The sequence below is a fragment of the Mirounga leonina genome, unplaced genomic scaffold (genome assembly GCF_011800145.1).
Source record: "Mirounga leonina isolate KUSES-001 unplaced genomic scaffold, KU_Mleo_1.0 Mir_204, whole genome shotgun sequence".
Lineage (NCBI taxonomy): Eukaryota > Metazoa > Chordata > Mammalia > Carnivora > Phocidae > Mirounga > Mirounga leonina.
Genome location: NW_023270513.1, coordinates 5,080,565 through 5,096,856, shown reverse-complemented (window position 1 = coordinate 5,096,856; position 16,292 = coordinate 5,080,565). Strand labels below are relative to the sequence as shown.

General features: G+C 40.0%; 1 pseudogene; it reads right to left on the bottom strand.

The window, feature by feature from the left end:
• Positions 1-10,847: 10,847 nt before the first annotated feature.
• On the bottom strand, positions 10,848-15,135 carry LOC118025900 (annotated as a pseudogene).
• Positions 15,136-16,292: the final 1,157 nt, after the last annotated feature.

The window sequence follows — 16,292 nt, the reverse complement described above, 5'->3', positions numbered from 1 at the left end:
AATACTATGTTGAATAGCAGTGGTGATAGTGGACATCCCTGCCGTGTTCCTGACCTTAGGGGGAAAGCTCTCAGATTTTCCCCATTGAGAATGATATTCGCTGTGGGTTTTTCATAAATGGCTTTTATGATATTGAGGTATGTACCCTCTATCCCTATACTCTGAAGAGTTTTGATCAAGAAAGGATGCTGTACTTTGTCAAATGCTTTGTCTGCATCTGTTGAGAGGATCATAGGGTTCTTGTTCTTTCTTTTATTAACGTATTGTATCGCATTGATTGATTTGCAGACAATGAACCAACCTTGCAACCCCAGGATAAATCTCACTCGGTCGTGGTGAATAATCCTTTTAATGTACTGTTGGATCCTATTGGCTAGTATTTTGGTGAGAATTTTTGCATCCGTGTTCATCAAGGATATTGGTCTGTAATTCTCCTTTTTGATGGGATCTTTGTCTGGTTTTGGGATCAAGGTAATGGTGGCCTCATAAAACGAGTTTGGAAGTTTTCCTTCCATTTCTATTTTTTGGAAGAGTTTCAGAAGAATGGGTATTAATTTTTCTTTAAATGTTTGGTAGAATTCCCTGGGAAGCCATCTGGCCCTGGGCTCTTGTTTGTTGGGGGATTTTTGATGACTGCTTCAATTTCCTTAGTGGTTATAGGTCTGTTCAGATTTTCTATTTCTTCCTGGTTCAGTTTTGGTAGTTGATACATCTCTAGGAATGCATCCATTTCTTCCAGATTATCTAATTTGCTGGCATAGAGTTGCTCATATGTTCTTATAATTGTTTGTATTTCTTTGGTTTTGGTTGTGATCTCTCCTCTTTCATTCATGATTTTATTTATTTGGGTCATTTCTCTTTTCTCTTTGATAAGTCTGGCCAGGGGTTTATCAATCTTGTTAATTCTTTCAAAGAACCAGCTCCTAGTTTCGTTGATCTGTTCTACTATTCTTTTAGCTTCTCTTTCATTGATTTCTGCTCCGATCTTTATTATTTCTCTTCTCCTGCTGGGTTTAGGATTTATTTGCTGTTCTTTCTCCAGCTCCTTTAGGTGTAGGGTTAGGTTGTGTATTTGAGACCTTTCTTGTTTCTTGAGAAAGGCATGTATTGCTATATACTTTCCTCTTAGGACTGCCTTTGCTGCATCCCAGATTTTGAATAGTTGTGTTTTCATTTTCATTGGTTTCCTTGTTGACCCATTCATTCTTTAGTAGGATGCTCTTTAGCCTCCATGTATTTGAGTTCTTTCTGACTTTCCTCTTGTGGTTGAGTTCTAGTTTCAAAGCATTGTGGTCTGAAAATAGGCAGGGAATGATCCCAATCTTTTGGTACCGGTTGAGACCTGATTTGTGACCTAGGATGTGATCTATTCTGGAGAATGTTACATGGGCACTAGAGAAGAACATATAGTCTATTGCTTTGGTATGGAATGTTCTGAATATGTCTGTGAAGTCCATTTGGTCCAGTGTGTCATTTAAAGTCTTTATTTCCTTGTTGATCTTTTGCTTAGATGATCTGTCCATTTCAGTGAGGGGGTGTTAAAGTCCCCCACTATTATTATATTGTTGTCCATGTGTTTCTTTGCTTTGTTATTAATTGGCTTATATAATTGGCTGCTCCCATGAGGGGCATAGATATTTACAGTTGTTAGATCTTCTTGTTGGATAGACCCTTTAAGTATGATATAGTGTCCTTCCTCATCTCTTATGATAGTCTTTGGTTTAAAATCTAATTTGTCTGATATAAGGATTGCCACCCTAGCTGTCTTTTGGTGTCCATTAGCATGGTAAATGGTTTTCCACCCCCTCACTTTCAATCTGGTCTAAAATGAGTCTCTTGCAGACAGCATATTGATGGGTCTTATTTTTTTATCCAATCTGATAGCCTGTGTCTTTTGATTGGGGCATTTAGCCCATTTACATTCAGGGTACCTATTGCAAGATATGAATTTAGTGCCATTGAATTGCCTGTAAGGTGACTGTTATTGTATATTGTCTGTGTTCCTTTCTGGTCCATGTTACTTTTAGGCTCTCTCTTTACTTAGACGACCCCTTTCAATATTTCTTGTAGGGCTGGTTTCGTGTTTGCAAATTCCTTTAGTTTTTGTTTGTTCTGGAAGCTTTTTATCTCTCCTTCTACTTTCAATGACAACCTAGCTGGATATAGTATTCTTGGCTGCATATTTTTCTCATTTAGTGGTCTGAAGATATCATGCCAGTCCTTTCTGGCCTGCCAGGTCTCTGTGGATAGGTCTGTTGCCAGTCTAATGTTTCTACCATTATAGGTTACAGATCTCTTGTCCCGAGCTGCTTCCAGGATTTTCTCTTTGTCTCTGAGACTCGTAAGTTTTACTATTAGATGTCAGGGTGTTGACCTATTTTTATTGATTTTGAGAGGGGTTCTTTGTGCCTCCTGAATTTTGATGCCTGTTTCCTTCCCCAAATTAGGGAAGTTCTCTGCTATAATTTGCTCCAATATACCTTCTGCCCCTCTCTCTCTTTCTTCTTCTTCTGGGATCCAATTATTCTAATATTGTTTTGCCTTATGGTATCATTTATCTCTCAAATTCTGTCCTCATGATCCAGTAGTTGTTTATCTCTCTTTTTCTCAGCTTCTTTATTTTCCATCATTTGGTCTTCTTTATCACTAATTCTCTCTTCTGCCTCATTTATCCTAGCAGTTAGAGCCTCCATTTTTTATTGCACCTCATTAATAGCCTTTTGGTTTCAACTTGGTTAGATTTTAGTTCTTTTATTTCTCCAGAAAGGGTTTCTCTAATATCTTCCATGCTTTTTTTCAAGCCCAGCTAGCATCTTTAAAATCGTCATTCTACTCTAGTTCCAACATCTTACTAATGTCCATATTGATTAGGTCCCTAGCAGTCAGTACTGCCTCTTGTTCTTTTTGTTTTTTTTTTTGAGGTGATTTTTTCTGTCTTGTCACTTTGTCCAGAGGACAATAGATGAATGAGAGAACAAAATGCTAACAGGGTAACAACAACCCCAGAAAAATATATACTAAACAAATCAGAAGAGACCTGAAACTGGGGGAAAAGAAAGAGAAAGAAAGAAAAAAGAAAAAAAAAGAAAAAGATAAACAAACAAAAAAACAGAATATGATCAGATATGATCAGGCCAGTGCATAGATCAGTGCCACACCCTAGATTTTGGACGTATTTTGGTCTGTTAGAAGAAAGTGATTCCCAAAATTTTAAAGAAAGAAAAACTTATATATGTACAAAAATAAGGGTAAATACGATGAAGGGATGGAATATGACTGTAAAGATGAAAATTATAAAAGATTTTATAAAAGGAATTGATAAGATACGAAGTTGGTTGAAAAAAGAAAGAGGATTTAAAAAAGGAGGGGGGAGAGAATGTGATCAGGCAGGAGACTAGAACAGAGCCATACACTAGAGATTTAGGGTATATTTTGATCAACTGTTAGAAGAAACTGTATCTCAAAATTTTAAAGAGAGAACAACTTATATATATATACCAAAAATAAGGTTAACTACTATGAAGGGATAGAATATGACTCTAAAAATGAAAAAAAGATTTTTTTAAAAAGGGATTGATAAGATGTTGGTTGAAAAGGGAAAAAGAAAACTTCAAAAAAAAAGAAAATTTAAAAAATTAACTTTGAAAGACTAAAGAATCATGGAAAAAAGCCACGAATTCTATGTGGAGTATTCCCCTAGTGCTGGAGTTCTGCCGTTCTCATTGATCAGTAAACTTGGTCTTGGCTGGCTGTTCTTGCTGATCTTCTGGGGGAGGGGTCTGTTGCCGTGGTTCCCAAACATCTTTGCCAGAGGCGGAATTGCCCTGCCCTTGCTGGGGGCCGGGCTAAGTAATCTGCTCAGGTTTGCTCTCGGGAGCTTTTGTTCCCTGCAAGCTTTCTGTACAACTTTGGAGGACGAGAGTGAAAATGGCGGCCTCCCAATCTCCACCCCAGAGGAGCCCAGTACTCGGGGCCCCACTCCTCAGTCCGCCCCCAGAGAAAAGCAGTTAATCACTCCCATCTCCCCGGTCTCCGGCCGCACTCCATGCTCCCCCAGCCTGTGCCGGAGCATTTCTGTCTCTGGCACATGACCCTGTTTGGAGTCTCCAAACCCAGTAGAGTCCTGTGGTGTGCTCCTGTGCCACTCCTCCCCGGGGGAGGAAGGGGAGTCTCCCTGGATCTGCTGCTTGTTGGGTCCCTGCTGGAAGAGCAGTGGCCCGACTGTGCCACGGATCACAGTTTATGGCATCCCCAAGCTGAGAGCCCACTCTTTGGCTCCATCTCTGCACCCGGCTTCCCTGCTCTGATACCTGGGAGCTCTGCCGCACTCAGGCACTCCCGGTCTTTCTGTGACCCCGAGGGTCCTGAGACCACACTGTCCTAGCGAGGGCTCCACCCCCCGCTTAGCCACTGGACCAACGTCCCTCAGCAGAGCTGACTTCTGAAAGTTCTGATTTTGTGCTCTGCAGCTCTATCACTTGCCAGTAGCGGCTGATGGAGGCCCCCTCCCCCCCCAGTCTATCTTTCCAAATATCACCTCGGATTCACTTCTCCACACATCCTACCTTCCAGAAAATGGTCACTTTTCTGTTCAGAGTTGCTGCTATTCTTTTCTTCGATCTCCTGTTGAGTTCATGGGTGTTCAGAATGGTTTGATCCCTAACTAGCTGAATTCCTGGGACCAGATGAAATTTAGGTCTCCTACTCCTCCGCCGTCTTGCTCCTCCCCCTCACATACCCTCTTTCTGACAGATGTATTTCCCCAAGTCTCTCATCCCTCCACATCTGGCTTATTGTTATGACTTACATGACTTGCCCAATATCGAAATGTGCCAATTCAGATGGCCCCAGTAGGCTAACCCAACTTCCCAGGATATTTACATGACTTTCTACTTAGGGTCCTATCTCTGCAAAGAAGACCACTATCCACACCCACCTATAGGGGCTTCCTGTTCTCTAACAAGAACAGGTGGAATAGCTCTTGGGCACTCTAGGCTTATATCCTTTCTCTGTCATGTATTTGCTCAAAAGTTTAGACAGTTACTCATTGGCCTTCAGTTTCTTTATCTGTACAATTGCATTAATAATAATTATTCCTCAAAGATAATATGAGACCAGAAAAATGAGTCAACAAATTTAAATTGGTTGTTCCAAAGTAGATGTGCAATAAATGTCCCTGTAAGGGAGCCCCGTAACAATCTTTCTACAGTTTGGGTCTAAGATGCTGTCTCTGCTTAGATTGACTCCCCATGTTAGTTTTCTTTGTTGTAGGTACCCGTGCCTCAGCTATATTCCTTCCTTCTACCTTATGTTATATTCCACTATTTTATGCTCTTCCAGATCCCTAGTTACAGCTAAGTAGCCACATTTTCTACCACATTTCTAGCACATTGACTCCTAGAATGAAGACTCTAAACTCTTACTGAAATTCTCTAGGGCTAACTTGAAGCCAAAACTGTCCCACACTCTAATCTTGGTGAATTCCATTCCTGTTAGTGTTTATTCTTGGATTTATGTACTACCCCTTCCACCCTGGTACTCTACTCATAGCCTTAGAATAAATTTCACTTTATCTGAGTTAGCTTGAGTGGGTTTCTTGCAAACAATTGAGCCTGAGTAGACCCTCTGTTCTTTCTTGAATTTCTCATGGATTATAATAGAACATTTTGCCCTGGGATAAAATGACCATATATAAAAATGGATTTCATTTACACTTCAATGTGTACCAATTAATGATAGACATTAGTCAGAAGCACAATTGTAATGTCTCTATAAATATTCTGCCTGGAAACAGGGATGGAGAGAAATGGAAACCTCCAATAGAATGCAGGATCATTTGATATAGGTTGAAGGGCTATAGTGGCAATTACAAAGGCACTCATCCAAATCATGTTGATGTAAGTATAGTGGTGGGAGTGTGGTCTTGCCAAAATAATCAGGAAAGCCAAATCACTGCCCTGAAAGCTCTTGGCTGTGCTAGTTATATCAACACAACATGGGGCTACCTGTCTGGTTTGGCTGACCTCCAGATGAGTCAACTGGTTCTTGACTTAGTGCTTTTAGAATGCTCCAGTTTGTCTCTAAGGCTTTCTACCTCATTTTCCTTCTATCCTGTCACCCTGCCCCTTCACCTTCTTTCCTCCTATTTCCCTGACTTGGACTTCCCGTCTTATCTGGTTGCTTACTCTTTAGCTCTTGTTATATTTCTGCCCTCCCTGCCTCAGAAGCAAACCTATGGCCCATAAAGCTGTTTGCCTAACATAACAACTTAACTTTGGGAATTGACCCAGAGTTCTCTGCTCTGTCCTTTCTGAGATCCCTGGCTGAGATCCTATAGATTGTCCAATAAATGTGTTTCATTCCTCTACTAATCTGGTGTTTATATTCACTCTGGAACTCTCCTTCCTTCCAGTTTCCCAGAAAAAACCTCCCAAACCACTCTAAATATGTATATAAATTATCTACTGCTACAGACTGGAAATAAATGCAGCTACTTTGCTGGCTCTGACTTGTGACTTGGCTCTGGCTCAACCCCTTGGGTACTGGCAAGAGTAACTAATTTATCTGCAGCATGTCAGCCAGTGGAAGGAAAGGGCCTAGAGAATGGACTGAAGCATGGAGGAGAGAGGGTGTTCTTAAACTTTGTTCCAGACACAGTGCTAAAAGACAAAATAAAGAAAATTGGTTCGGAGACTTAGGCATGATGATCAACCTGACTAAAGTCTCTATACCAAGATTCTTCAGTTATAAGTAACAGAAACCAATGTAAGCTACTTCCATCAAAATAGGGAAACTTATAAGGAGTTAGGGGTGTGTCACAAAATTCAAGGTCAAGAATGTTATTGGATTTCAGGAATGGACCAGAAAAGGCAACTGCAAAGTCTTCAAAAACTTAGACAATAGACAATATCATTTATCCTTCTCTTTATAATGTTTCTTTTTGCTTCTCTCTCTGATGAGCAGCTTTCTCAACTCCACAGAAAGCACAGGAAATATAACTTCCCCACAGAGCCATGGCATTATTGTTTACTTTCTAAGGTTCAACCACGGGAGCAGGGAACAACCCATTTCCATCTCTCTCTCTCTCTCTCTCTCTCTCTCTCTCTCACACACACACACACACACACACACACACAACGTAAAATTTCTGGTAAGAGCTTCTAAATAGGCTCTCATCCTTAGGCCAATCAACTTAAGCCTAGGGTTGGAACAACATTTACAAATCACATTCGTTGCCATGATCTCAACATTATAAGAAAAACTGGAAAATGGGGGGGGGGGGATTTAAGGAGTCATATGAACTGCACAGATACACCAAAAGGGATTCACCACAATGGCCAAGCAGGTTTTTTCTTAGTTTTTATTAAAATTCTAGTTAGTAAAAAAATAATAATAATAAAATAAAATAAAATTCCAATTAGTTAACATACAGTGTAATACTAGTTTCAGGTGTACAATAAAGTGATTCAACACTTCTGTACAACACCCCGTGCTCATCACAATAAGTACACTCCTTAATTCCCATCACCTATTTTACCCACTCCCCCACCCCCACGTGCCTTCCCTCTGGTGACAATCAGTTTTCTATAGCCAAGACTCTTTTTTGGTTTGAATCACTCTCTTTTTTCCCCCTTTGCTAGCTTGTTTTGTTTCTTTCTTAAATTCCACATATGAGTGAAATCAGATGATATTTGCCTTTCTCTGACTGACTTATTTTGCTTAGCATTATACTCTCTAGCTCCATCCATGTCATTGCAAATGCCAAGATTTCATTCTTTTTTTTTTTTTATGGCTCAGTAACATTCCAGTGTGTGTGTGTGTGTGTGTCTCCCACATCTTCTTTAGCCATTAATCAATTGATGGACACTGAAACAGTTGGGCTGTTTCCATAATTTGGCTATTGTAGATAATGCTGCTATAAACATCAGAGTACCTGTATCCCTTTGAATTAATATTTTTGTATTCTTTGGGTAAATACCTAGTAGTGCAATTGCTAGATCATAAGGTAGTTCTACTTTTAACATTTGAGGAACCTTCATACTGTTTTCCAGAGTGGCTGCACCAGTTTGGATTCCCACCAAGAGTGCATGAGGGTTCCACTTTCTCCACATCTTTGCCAACACCTGTTGTTCCTTGTGTTGTTCATTTTAGCCATTCTGACAAGTGTGAGGTGATGTCTCATTGTAGTTTTGAATTGTATTTCCCTGATGGTAAGTGATGTTGAGCATCTTTTCATGTGTCTGTTGGCCATCTGTATGTCTTCTTTGGAAAAATGTCTATTCATGATTTCTGCCCATTTTTAATTGGATTATTCATTTTGGGGATGTTGAGTTTTATAAGTTCTTTATAGATTTTGGATAGTAACCCATTATCAGATATGTCATTTGCAAATCTCTTCTCCCATTCCATAGATTGCCTTTTAGTTTTGTGGACTATTTCCTTTGCTGTGAAGATTTTTATATTGATATAGTCCCAATAGTTTATTTCAGCTTTTCTTTCCCTTGCCTCAGGAGACATATCTAGAAAAAAGTTACTATGTCAGATGTCAAAGAGGTTACTATCTGTGTTATTCCTAGGATTTTAATGGTTTCCTATCTCACATTTAGGTCTTTAATCCATTTTGAATTTTTTGTGTGTATAGTATAAGAAAGTGGTCCAGTTTTATTCTTTTGCATGCTGCTGTCCAGTTTTCCCAACACCATTTGTTGACAAGACTTTTTCCCATGGGATATTCATTCCTGCTTTGTTGAAGATTGATTGACCATATAGTTGTGGGTTCATTTCTGGGTTTTCTATTCTGTTCCATTGGTCTATGTGTCTATTTCTGTGCCAGTACCATACTGTTTTGATCACTACAGCTTTGTAATATAACTTGAAGTCCAGAATTGTGATGCCTCCAGCTTTGCTTTTCTCTTTTCAAGATTGCTTTGGCTATTCGGGGTCTTTTGTAGTTCCATACAAATTTTAGGATTGTTTCTAGCTCTGTGGAAAACACTGTTGGTATTTTGATAGAGATTGCATTAAATGTGTAGATTGCTTTGGGTAATATAGACATTTTAACAATATTTGTTCTTCCAGTCCATGAGTATGGAATGTCTTTCCATTTCTTTGTGTCATCTTCAATTTCTTTCATTAGTATTTTACAGTTTTCAGAGTACAGGTCTTTTACCTCTTTGGTTGGGTTTATTCCTAGGTATGGCAAAGCAGTTTTATTTCAGAACCAGAGGGTATACATCTGAGAACAAACCCCAAAGGGCTCTATTTCCTTAGAAACTTCTCTCAGCTTTCAGTCCCCTAGGAGTGAAGAAGACAGATCTAAACACAAGAAGAAGTTAAAGTAGTGAAATAAAGTGACTAGTAGCCTGCTTAGTGTGTTGAATCAAATCAAAATGTGACTAGGTCTGTCACATAGAAATTATTATAAAGAAATGTTAGCTATTATTGTAATCAGAAGAGGCTGGATGCAGTGGGACTCTGAGCAAAAGAGATAGACTAATCTTTGCAGAGAGTTCCTTCAAAGCCACAAAGGAGCCACTCCATAGTGGAATATATCTCAATAGGAACCAAGATTTGAGTCTGCCACATACAGCGCTCTCCTCCCTACATAGAGCTAATCGACACTGACACTGACAAACTCTTGGGTTTGGTTCCTAATTTTTAAAGATACTATGTAGGGGCACCAGGGTGGCTCAGTCAGTTAAATGTCTGCCTTGGGCTTGAGTCATGATCCCGGGGTCCTGGGATCGAGCCCCACATTGGGCTTCCTGATCAGTGGGGAGCCTGCTTCTCCCTCTCCCTCTGCCACTCCCCCTGCTTGTGCTCACCTCTCTGTCAAATAAGTAAATAAAATCTTTTTTAAAAAGATACTATGTAAACTTCCCTTTTGTTATGACAACACAACAATGACCTCATTCTTGCTAGAGTTGAACCCATGACAACCCCCTCCATCCCAATTAATCCCATTCTGAAGTAATTTCTACTTCAGAATCAGCCTAATTGAACTTGTAAGGCTCCTGGTATCCTTGATTATGTTTAGAAGATATGTAATATACTTTATGGAAATGTAACTCAAGTAACAATATTATAAGCACACACTCTCTCCAGGTTGTCTACTTTTTGCTAATCTCCCTCTTCTGTTAACTATTTTTTTTTTTAGTTTAGCACCATTTATTAAGTTATCTCAGCTGTTGTAGCTGAGGCTTGTCAGCCTGTTCTTAAAACATAAAATGCAGGGCACCTGGATGGTGCAGTTGGTTAAGCATTGGACTCTTGGTTTCCGCTCAGGCTGTGATCTCAGGGTCATGAGATCAAGCCCTGCCTTGGGCTCCACACTCAGCACTAAGTCTGCTTAAGATTCTCTCTCCTTCTCCCTCTGCCCGTCATGCTTGTGCATTTTCTCTCTCTCTCTCTCTCTCTCAAATAAATAAATAAATAAATCTTTAAAAAAAATCATAAAATGTTCTTCCAATTCCTCTTTTTTTTAAGATTTTATTTATTTATTTGAGACAGAGAGAATGAGAGAGAGAGAGCACATGAGAGGTGGGAGGGTCAGAGGGAGAAGTAGGCTCCCTGCCGAGCAGGGAGCCCGATGCAGGACTCGATCCAGGGACTCCAGGATCATGACCTGAGCTGAAAGCAGTCGCTTAACCAACTGAGCCACCCAGGTGCCCTTTTCCAATTCCTCTTGTCCTAGACAGAAGGATCTTCCAGGTAGCATGCCAACAGAACAAGAGATTCCAATGATGCCAGCTTCAATGATGGTGCCATCCATATAGGGAGAAGGTCATGGTATATTCAGCCACAGCTTACAGAGGTTTGGAAAAGGACCCTTTGAGGGCCCAGACTGCCTAGCATTTTGATGCCCCAACCAAGAACTCTTCCTCCAACATGTCCAGGATAAGATTCTCACAGCAGTGAGATGCCAAGCCTTTCTGGAACCAAATAATCCACTTGCCACCATTTTTTTTTTTTGTATCATCTTCCCACATGGGTTTAATTCCTTCTTTGAAGAGATGGAAGTCACTGTGGCCTGTCAGGTCCCTAGGACCTACCATGTGGTTGTAAAACCTTCAGAACTGCTCTGCAGAGGCAAAAATGCCAATCTGTTTGATATTTTATTCATTGCTTTGTGAGCTGGTGGGATGGCTGGGGGTTCTTCTGGAGTATCAGAAAGTATACTTGTACTGCAGGAGATGCTCTGCTGGTCCAGGGGCAACAGCCTTCCTCTTACTGCTGCCCTGACTCTTGTCTCATTCCATTTTTTCCTTCTTTGTGCTGTTTTCTTCATTCTGATCATGGTCCCCACTGTCATCATCTTTCAATGCACTGAACTTGTACATCCTCTCCCCACTGCCGTCACCACTGCCTCACAGAGTGACTTCCACTCCACTGGGCCCTCTCCTGTTAATTCTTGATAATTTCAGTTTGAGAGGCATTTTCTGACTTTGTCTCCAAATACTCCCTTTTGGTGGCATGTGACCTCCTCTGGGTTGTGGGGTCACATCATATACATATGTAGGAAATAAGAATATGAATAATGGGGTGAATCCATCTATTATTCCACTCAGTAAATCTAAGTCTTGGAGTGAATGAGAGTTGAGAAACTTGAATTTGCTCTTCACATAGGTGATCTCAGTTTCTGTGAGCTTCTCACAGTGCAAGTATGCCAACACCTTAAGTGTGTTCTAGTGTTTAAACATATATTTTTCATTCAATAGGGACCCTAAACATAACCCATCTACTTAATCTGGTGCTCAATTGAAGAAACGGAGATTTGTTCCAGTGCTGGCCTTATTGATAGACATTATGTAGTTCTTTCACATGGAGCTTTCACAAATGACTTTCAAGGATAATTTTGGCTATATGTAATTTTCCCTTAAATGTTTAATCCCCTTTAAAACTTCGGTGTAAGCTGCAATTTCACTGTACTAACTATAGTCTACTGGTTGAGAAAAATGGCTTTTGTTCCCCCGCCAAAGTGTGTGTTTCAGACAAGCCACTACAAGTGAAGTATATCATAGAAAAAGAGAAGGCTTGGTCATGGACACCAATCCTCTGAGCACTTGGCCATTGGTAGTGAAATTCCACAGTTGGTGCTTGGAGACAGGGATTGGGGATAGACATTGTATGCTCATATCCCACTGTACAACCCAAGATTTTTTTCTGCTAGTAGAAAAAAAGTGTATGGAAAGATCATGAATGGGATAGTATATTTTCAAATCAAAACCCAGGAAAAAGGTATGGTTAAAAAATGTATGGGATGAGGAATGGGGGATAAGTTGTCTTCAAAAAACTTTGATTGGGAGGGAATAAGATCCTAAACATTGGAGTGGGGACCTATGGTAAATTCCAATGAAGCTGGGGATGTCATACCTCTAAATTCTATTGAGTTTTCTTTGCCAACTTTTTCCACCCCTGCCTGAGAAGGTTAGCTATGCTTTGCCCAAAAAAATCTGTAATGGCCTCTCTAAAGTTAGTTTCCTTGCAAAGCACTGCTGACTCTCCTCAGGATCTACCCTGCAACTCTTATTTGCTCCTAGATACATGCCTAGGCTCAAGTCCCAGCAAATCTTGAAGGGTAATGCACTAGAAGGTGTGCCACACACCAAAACAGGTGCATGATTTTTCCAATTTATACAGACAGAAATACGGAGAATATGTGTGGGAATGGAGGTGAGTAATGGTGGAAGGAATATAAAGTTAAATCAGGCCAAGTTGATTGATATGAGCTCACACAAAGATTATGGAGTCAATAATTTAGTTCAAGTTGTTAGAAAGGACTCTAACAGTGTGGTTGGTTGGGTAACTGAAAATGGACCAAAAGTGACCTATACTAAGTGAAGTTGAAATGCCAGAATGGCACTGTTATACTATAAAGATAGGGATTCAGAGGCTTGGGAAGATTGGAATGTTAGAGTGGATTTATCATTTAAAATCTGCTCACCTACCCTGGAGGATCTACTCACCATGACTGTGAGAAATAAATTTGTGAGGGTAATCCCAGCATCCTTGAATAACTCTGTGGTCAATCTCCTGTAGGTCAAAAAGTATAGTGTGAACTTCTGCAACTGAACTGGAATATTTAAATGCAGTGAGGATAATTGGATCCCAGGGTTGCAGAAGCCAAATACTGAAACTTAATTATCAAAGACAAGGTGAGCTTGATTGCTGTAATAGACAGTAGAGTCAAAGCATAGAATAGTCTAATTTGTAGAGAACTTTGGCATTTTTTAGTCGATTATCACATCCCTGGAAAAGAAATAGATGAGCAATCTACTAAATTCTTGATCTATATAGGTAGGAGAGTTCTAATTTGGGTGAACAATGTCTAACTTGAATCACCAAAACAAAGACTCGTTGTCTTTTAATCAATTCCCAGACTTGAGCCAGTTGACAGACCCAGAACCCTTTGAATGAAGAGAGGCATGTAATTTTAAGGAAGGACCCTGCTATATTGCCAGAAATTTTTATTGTTAATTTTTCTCCCAACATTCCTTAAAAGAACCTATGGCCATTGACCAGGTGATTATGCATTGGGGAAAAAATAATCAAACATTTGGAGGATTACTGGACAGTGTCTCTGAACTGGCACTAATTCAAGGAGACCCTATCACTGTGGCCCACAAGTCAGAGCAGGAGCATATGGGTGTCAGGTGATTAATGTAGTTTTAGCTTGGGTTCATCTCACAGTGGGTCCAGTGTGTTCTCAAACCCATGCTATGGTTATTTCTCTATTCCAGAATGTATAATTGGAATAAAAATACTCAGCAACTGGAAGAATCCACATATTGGTTCCTTGATTGTGGATTGAGTGCTATTATAGTAGGAAATGCCAAGTGGAAACCACTAGAAATGCTTCTACCTAAGAAAATAGTAAACCAACAGCAATACTACATTCCTGGAGAGATAGCAAAATTAGTACCACCATCAAGGACTTCAAAGATGCAGGGGTGATGATTCCCACCACTTCCACTTCCTCATTCAACTTACCTATTTAGCCTGTGCAGAAAACAGATGGAACTTGGAAAATGACAGAGAATTATTGTGAAGTTAACCAGATGATGATTCCAGTTGCACCTGCCGTTCCAGATGTGGTTCTGTTTCTTGGGCAATTAACACATCCTCTGGTACCTGGTATGCAGTTATTGATCTGGCAAATGTTTTCTTCTTGATAGGTGTTAGTAAATACAACCAGAAGCAGTTTGCTTTTCACTGACAAGTCAAACAATACATCTTCACTGTCTTATGTCAAGAACATATTAATTCTCCAGCCCTATGTTATAATTTAGTCTACAGTGACCTTGATCACCTTTCCCTTCCAGAAGACATCACACTAGTTTATTACATTGATGACATAATGCTGATGGGATCTGGTGAGCAAGAAGTAGCAACTACTCTAGACATATTGGTAAGACACATCAGAGAGTGGGAAATGAATCTGACCAAAATTCAGGGGACTTGCACCTCAGTAAAATTTTTAGGTGTTCATTGACATGGAGCATATTGAGATATCATTTCTAAGGCAAAGCATAAATTATTGTATCTGGCCCCTACTGCATCCAAAAAAGAGGAACAATGCCTAATGGGCCTCTTTAGAATTGAAAGCAACATATTTCTCATTTGAGTGTGCTACTCTGACCCGCTTACTAAATAACCTGAAATGTTCCTAGCTTTGAGTGGGGTCTAGAACAAGAGAAGGCTCTACAACAGATTCAGCCTGCCATGAAAGCTGCTTTGTTACTTGAGCCATATAATCCAACTAATCTGATGGTGCTTGAAGTGTCAGTGGCAGGTTGGAGACTTTGGGAGGCCCCTAGAGCTGAATAGTATTGTTGGCCCTTAGGATTTTAGAGCAATACCCTAACATCCTCTGTGAATACTTTCCTTTTGAGAAACAGATTTTGGCTTTCCATTGGGCCTTATCAGAGATAGAATAGTTAACCACAGGCCACCAACCTAAGCTGCCCATCATGAACTGCCCCACCAAGCCATGAATTTGGCCATGTTCGGCAATATTCCATTATCAAAAAGAAGTGGTATATAATACAAGATTGGGATCAAGCATGCCCTGAAGGCACAAGTAAGTTACATGAGTACGTAGTCCAAATGCCACAAATCCATATATTCATGGGCCATGGCCAATGGTTTAATTACATGGTCAAAGACTTAGAAGAAACATGATTGGCAAATTGGTGACAAGGAGTCAGAAGAACTGTTATGTAGATAGACCTCTCTGAATGGGCAAAGAATGTAAGATATTATGCCCCATGTAATGCACATCAAAAGGTAAGCTCAGCCGAGGAAGATTTAATAACCATATAGATAGAATGGCCCTTTTTGTGGATATCCCTTAGAGCATTTCTTAGTAATACCATATCCCATGGTTAAAGTCAATGAAAAACTACAACAACCCAATTCAGGCAGGACTAATAATGGCCCAGACCCTTCAGGAATAAATGTTTGGGATACCTCACCAAGCAAAGAATTACAATCAACAAAAGGAAAAGGGAATATGGAATGGGTAGTAGAAGGTACTTACAAACACCAGCTACGACCATGTGACCAGTTACAGAAATGAGGAATATGGTAGTTATGAGCATTTTTCTTGGTAACCTACAGGTTAGCTTCACTTTCAGGCTTCTCATTATCATCTCTATCTGCTGTAAAAAAAGATGTTTATGTTTTTAAAGGGCTTCTAGAGGAGTAATACTCGGTGGCAATTTTCCTCAAATATTTCCCAAGTCCTTATTGATGATGGTTTTGGTGGGTATGGAAAATTTTGTAACAGCTATAAACAAGTAGTTATCAATTTGGGTAAAGAAACTCCCATGCAAGGAGAGGTTAGATTTCTCTATGAGATCAAATATGTTTTTTATAATAATTGCTTTAATATTCAACAGCTATGACTGTTTACTGTGAGTGGTCAGTATTGCAATGGTAGAAACCCACTTCCACTGAATATTATATAAAACTGCACTTGCCGTGGGGCGCCTGTCATTAAACATCTGCCTTCGGCTCAGATCATGATCCCAGGGTCCTGGGATCGAGCCCCGCATCAGGCTCCCTGCTCAGAGGGAAGCCTGCTTCTCCTTCTCCCACTCCCCCTGCTTGTGTTCCCTCTCTCACTGTGTCTCTCTCTGTCAAAAAATAAATAAAATCTTTAAAAAAACTGCACTTGCCTTTTAAGAGGTTAGGTTAGAGAATAATTTCCAAACTGGTTGTATTCTCTGATTTTTAGACATATCTCGGCACAAGAAATATGTAGTATGCATTGCCTTCCTTGTATATGTTGA